This window comes from Atractosteus spatula, chromosome 7 (genome assembly GCF_055471065.1).
Source record: "Atractosteus spatula isolate fAtrSpa1 chromosome 7, fAtrSpa1.hap1, whole genome shotgun sequence".
In the NCBI taxonomy this organism is placed as follows: domain Eukaryota; kingdom Metazoa; phylum Chordata; class Actinopteri; order Semionotiformes; family Lepisosteidae; genus Atractosteus; species Atractosteus spatula.
This window is the reverse complement of record NC_142712.1, coordinates 40150928-40157858: the sequence shown is the minus strand read 5'-3', so window position 1 is coordinate 40157858 and position 6931 is coordinate 40150928.

The window sequence follows — 6931 nt, the reverse complement described above, 5'->3', positions numbered from 1 at the left end:
TAAAAAATACAGCAGTTTACAGTGTATAGAATATAACGTAGGTGCAGATTGTAAAGGTTTAAGGAGAAATGAGTTGTTTTTCATAAAAAAACACAAAGATGTTTCAACAAAGCTGATGCTCAGCCTGGTGTCAACTGATGGGGGCCCCAAAAGACTTGAAGTGGGTCTTCCAGAAACCAGCGGATGGCTTCCACTCCATGCGATACAGTAGCATACAAATCAGACAAAGTCTTACTCAGACAACGCTAACTGGAGTTTTTAATGCACATACCTGTTTGCAATATTTAATGCTTTAATTGTTGTGACAGATGCAATGTCAAGTAAAGACTGATTTAATTCCATTTGCTTTGTTCAGTTTGAGGCTATGTGGCAATATATCTGAGAAGTTTGGTGTGCAGGACAGGTACGATGCCCTGCAAAGGGAAGCTTACTTTTTAAAAAAAAAGGTTTTCATTAAACTCCAATGTAAAGACTGATCAACACAAGCAGGGCCACTCACTGCCATTGTTATGGATAACAGAATAGTGACAAATATATGTTCTATTGCTGTTTTCTTGCAAGACAGGATAAATGGTTGAAATTTTGTCCATTTCGTAATTCTTCATTTGGAAAGCAAGAGCAAGAATAAAAGAGCGAGATTGAGCATCCTGGTATTTGGCAGACATTGCTGCTCTCTCTTAGACAGAGAGATGTGCTTATCAAGGTAGAGATCTTATTACAAAGCCAGGTCTTCAGACAGCCTGGGGAGTGTGAAACAGCTTAACTCCTTGGTTTGTCCCTGGAGAAAGCTGGGCAGACAGTGCCATCAAAATTCATTTACCTGTCAGATGCAACTCTGCCCTCTGTGAGATCAGTGGATGTGACTGAAGAGCTTTTGAAGAGCTGATTGAGCCAGCAGGTAATCATAAACACCCTGAGTGGGGACACAAGTGGAATCTCCCAAGACTTCTGCTGTCATTTCCATCTGGAAATATCAAAAAGACAAACTGCTGCTTAAACATCACCTGAGTGATAAGGAAGTTTGGCTTTTTGACTCAGAACTGCATTTTGATGCAACTGTAAGCAAACAAATCAATTGATTAATCCTCCTCTCTCTGTCTTAGAAAATGTGCTTGTACATGCCGATATTAGGATAAGATTGCAGTAGACACCTTAATCCTTGTTTTTCATAGCCTACTGTAATGTTGACGCACAAAGCAACACTTTCCAAACTTTAGTGGACCCAGCTACCTCTACTGCTACAACTATTGCTACCATTGCAATGTCCAATACTGCAGCATGTACTGCGACTGCAGCTATTGCAACTTCCAATACTGCTGCATCTACTGCAGTGCTGCGACTGCAGCCATTGCAACTTCCGCCACTTATAGAACTACTACAGCCGCTGCGACTGGAGCTATTGCAACTTCCATTACTGCTGCATCTACTGCAGTGCTGCGACTGCAGCCATTGCAGCTTCCACCACTGAAAAAACTACTGCAGCTGCTGTAACTTCTGCATTGCAACTTCCGCTACTGCTGCAACTGCTGCCAATGCAGATTCCACTTCTGATGTAATTACTGCAGCAGCTGCTACTGCTGTAACTACTGCTACCAATACAACTACTGTAGCTGCTGCGACTTACACAGTTACTGCACTTACTGCCGCTGCTGCAACTACAGCTACTGACACAACTACTGCAGCCGCACCGACTGCTACTGTTGCAGCTTCCACTACTGATACAACTACCTCTACTACAAATACCACTTCTAAGAGCAGCTGTTGTTAAGCCTTTAATTTTCTGATTATTGCTCTTGCTGGTCAGGTGTCACTGACATAACGGTATGCGGAGGACGTAGATCCAGACATCCCTTATACCACTATCGCATTCCAGCTGACCCTGAAAGATTCCGAGACCAGACGGGAGATATTGACAGATCTCAGGCACAATCCTGGGTTTTCTTTTGGTTTTTCACTCTAATACCCCAGAGCAAGATGGTTGCTTTCACATGTTACGATGGAAAGATATACATACTGTATAATAAATTCATTTTGTTTCTATCAAATACATACTTTGTCTAAATACAGTAGAAGAGGAATTTATGTAAGGGAGTAGAATAATTAGAAGGATTCGAGCGATGTTGATTAACATCACAGATGTTAGCACAGATTAACCACAGATCCAGTGCATATGTCCATACAACATTTTAAACTTTTAGCACATACAAAAGGCTAAGAAGTGAATAATTCCAAGCAAGTTCTTTTATAAAGAAAGAGTAAGAGTCTGTGAGCAGCTTCTTTCATTGACTCATCCATCACATTGACACGTCTGCTGAGACCATTAACAGAAAAGCATGGTTAACACTTTCTGCCCAACATTTTGACCATTGTTGAACTGACTAGCAGAAAGCTAGCCGAAGAAATCGTGTGTAAAAACACTCCCCAGTCAATTAAGACAAGTTGAATTAAAAACTCCTTGAGAACACTGGGAAGTGGTTAGGTGGTGCAGTGGTTAACAGCTTTGTAGCTTTGCGGCCCTGGGGCTCTGGGATCAGTTTGGGACCTGCGATGCTCTAGTTCTCCGGGGGCTCTGGTTTCCTCCCACAGTCCAAAAACATACTGGTAGGTTTTTTTGGCTTCTGGGAAAATTGTCCCTGTTGTGAGTGAGTGTGTCCACCCCGTGATGGACTGGTGTCCTGTCTAGGGTGTATCCTGGAATGTGCCCATTGCATGCTGGGATCGGCTCTGGCTCCCCTGCAACCTTGAATTGGAAAAAGTGGTTAAAAAATGGATGGATGCATAACGGTAGGAGTCAATACCTCACAGGAAAACAAATATCTTTACAAAAAAGAAAGAAAAAAAGTGTTTTTATGAACTGGGAATAGATCAGACTGATTTAAATCAAATATGAAATTTAAATATTTGAGCACATAAACATAAGATGATGATGATCACAAGGGACTTTGTTGCTGCCTTCCGGATATGCAAACAATACCGCAAAGAATGCAACTGCTTGGATTCTTATAATTATATTCTCTCTGTAAAGCTAGATGAAAGCACTGCCACACGAAACTAATAAAAGCCTCTTTTTCTCTGTGCATTTCTTCCCAGGACTGTGTAATGATAAGAATAAGATTCCAGGGAAACTCATTCTTCATTTGGCATATCTTCTGCTGAAGGGAACAAGTGGCACAGCAACAAGACACACGTCAGAGCAGCATCCGGGCTGGCTGTGCTTCTGGTTTCCATGGTAACCAGGTGAAGGACTTTTTTTACTTGATGATGAAGATTAATATTCTTTTCTTCTTGTTCCCTGGGGGCAACACCTCTCCCTGCCCCATATACACCCCCTACCAGGAATTTCAGGTCACGATGCAGGAAAACTCAAACACAAACATAAATTAAATCTTTACGGAATTAAAATAACTTATTTATGAGGGACAAAGACCACAGATGAGGTCTGAGGATCAATCTGAAGGAAGCTAGCATTATCAGCTTCGATAATATAGCTGGATAGCTTGTTCTAGACTCCCGCAACCCTTTGCGTAAAAAAGGGACTCCTGTTCTCAGTTCTAAATGCTCTTGCCCATACAATAGTTTCCCATTGAGTCCTCGGGCATGTTTCTTGCACTGGCAGATCTTAAGAGAATATAATGTTTGAATATTTCTCATTGGTAAACAGTTTGGCAGATCCATACACATGAATTGTATGCAATATTCTAAATGAGACCTAACTAGAGTGCATTGTATAATATTGCCATAACATCCTTGCATTTAAATTCTACACATTTAACTACCCTAAGATTATGTTTGCTTTCTTGTTGCTTCCTCGCATTGTCTAGACAATGTAAATGTGTTGTCAATATTATTTTTTTAGTTTAGTTTTCTGCTGCCTGCATGTAAAAATGTACGCCGGCCTACAGTAAATCTGTGTTCCGGTTTGGAGTGTAATGAATTAAACTCACACAAGGTGCCTTTAGATTCTAATTTTATCACAATAAACATGCTATCCCTGATATGGGGTGGAGCAGAGGCACTGTAGCTAAGGATCTGTGCTTTTAGCTGGAAGGTTGCCAGTTCAAATCCCGCGGCTGGCAGAAGAATCTTACTCCGTTGGGCCCCTGAGCAAGGCCCTTAACCCCAACTGCTCCAGGGGCGCTGTACAATGGCTGATCCTGCACTCTGACCCCCCCCACAGACTCTATTTGTGCGTCTGTGTCTCATGGAGAGCAAGCTCGGATATGCGAAAAGACAAATTCCTAATGAAAGAAATTGTATATGGCTAATAAAGTGATCTGATCTCTCTCTCTTTCATATGCTCCTAATGTGAAGAAATATACAGAAACCATACACCCAACATTTGGATTTGGGGTGTGGATTTCTCTCTGGTGAACAGCTGTATAACCTCAGGCATTTGGGCAGTAATTAAAAAGATAATTAAGTTTCACATCTGTTCAGAATTATTCTTACCAAGTTTTCCAATGAAACTCATCTATTCCCTTTATATAAAAATCTGTAAAATATGCTTGTAAGCACAACTTGCGTATGGGAATGGTTACAAATATTTCGCCACAAGAGGGCGCAATCACTCAACAAATGGTTCTCACCCTGCTTTTTTTTCCCCAGCTTTGAGCAAGATGTTGTTTTTCATTCCGAATGACTCCCTGTTACTTTAAAGTTGAACAAGTCAGAAAAGAAGAATAGCTGAGCTAATCTAAACCTGGAGAGTAGGTTTTATTGATACCTTTCATTTGATAGTTCATTAAGATCAATACCAGAATTAGAATTGTAGTCAATTCATTTTTGTAGTTTTTACAGACTTGTCATCTGGACTTAAAGCATTTGGGTTGAAGGCCAGACAAAACACTTTGATGGAATCTAATTCTCACTTGCATCTGTTCATCGTAAACTGGAGCCAAGGTCTTAATATAACAGGTTGAGTAAAATGTCAGCTTCAGGATTTCAAGACTTAAAAAGACTTAAGTTACACCCCAATTAAGAAAACACAGCAATTTGAAGTAAATGATAAATTAGCCTAAATAAAACCCCATCCTCAACAAAGATGAACAGACCCAATATTTTATACCTTTCCTATGAACATACTGTATATTGATTTGTATAGTACTATTATAATTGCCACATTTTATAAATAAGCAAATAAATTACCTAATACTGTAGCCACCACTACTCTGTTAACAAAATGTAACAGACAAAACACCGAAACCTGAGAGGAAAACCACAGTCTGCTTTTACGCAGGACAGCACTTGCGTTTCTTTTTTCACAAAAATGAGAAAGAGGAAGGTAGAACAAAAATGAAAAAAGGAACGAGGAAGAGAGACCCCATAGAGAAAGAAAGTGGAAAAAAACAAGGAAACACAATGATTGGATACCGGTGATGGGATTAAAATGATACACTGAAAGTTTTTGTGCCACCCCTGTTCAGTTCAGGCCTCAGTCAGCGCTTCACACCTCCTGAACACCAGGCTGGGCCTTGGTTCTGGTAAACTAGGGGACTGCCTAGGGCCCCGAGACCACCAGGAGGCCCCCTCAATGAGCAACACAACAGACTTTTAATCAGCACTTTGAAATTTGAGCAAAAAATTCCCTATAGCGGCTCTTTCTCTTGCTGCTGTGGATTACTCTAATGGAAGCCCACCCAAAAAATGATCAACCATAATCAAGTTTGTCATTTGTTTCTGAAGCGCCAAAATGAAGAGCAGGATAAGTGACCTCAAAACAGAGGTGCGCTCAAATGATTGTAATAATTAGGAACATGCATGATAATGAAATTTTTATTTCATTTGGTTTTCAATCTGTCAGATCTTTGAAGCTAGCGAATGGTAAACATGACACATTTTCATGCTAGACAAGTAGACTACTTGAGGTGTTTTCACTAGGCGTTAACTGATTCGCATTTCCTGCAATTGTACACCTGTGGGTCACCTGGCTAAAAATCGGTGCTGCGTGGATAACAAAGGCATGAAAGTGAATGTGCAGTGCAAAAGACTGTTCAGCGATTATAAGAAATCATCATTAAAACGCATCGGTTTCCCACAAAACTGATCCTCATGCTTATAATGATTGTGTTCATATTTGCAAAAAAAGTGCACGATTTCATTATGACTAAACCCCAGTTAACAGTAAATCCACACAAATTCTGCAGCGCTGGACATTGACACACATTGACTCTTCCTTGGTGACAGCAATGCGCTTCCGCACAAGAACGTCTCAGTGGACTGAGTGTGTATGGTCACATCATGATGGGTAGGAGCCCCTCTCCAAGATCTTGCCTTGCCTAGGGCCAGCCCTGCTGAACACAACTCCGCCCTGAGCTGAGTACCCCCTGTTGCTCGGCAAGATTAGCTAGCTATCCCATCTCGTCCTCTAAGGACAATTACAAACAGCTCCAACCACATTGTTGGGAGAGCAGTGGCTCAGAATCTGCTTGGAATAAGGAGGCCCTCCTGCACCTTGAGATAAAGGGACAATAGCAGAGAGATTGCTCATCAGAGTTGACTAAAGACAGATGATGCAATAGGCATCTGATTACATTGTCCATAAGATTACATTAATTGACATTGATCTAATTTGGAATTTCTCCTCCTTACCGAATATAACTAAACTTCAGCATATTTTACACCTCAGTTAATGTTTCAATTCGGACAGAGACCAAAAGGCCTGTGATTTACCCTCAGAGACCAAAAGGCCTGTGATTTACCCTGATTTACCCTCAAATTAAAAATGAAATAATCTTTCATATAAGTCCCATTAGGTATTTAGTACCAAAATGTAAAACTGTTCACTGCACATTCATTTGATTTTTCCTTCACAAAATGTTAGATGTTATCGAAGATCTTGCAACTGTACAGCATGTGCTATAATAACACTGTACAGAAAAGCCCACAAGCTTATAAAAGCAAACTTGCAACACAAAAAAGACAATGCTTTGCT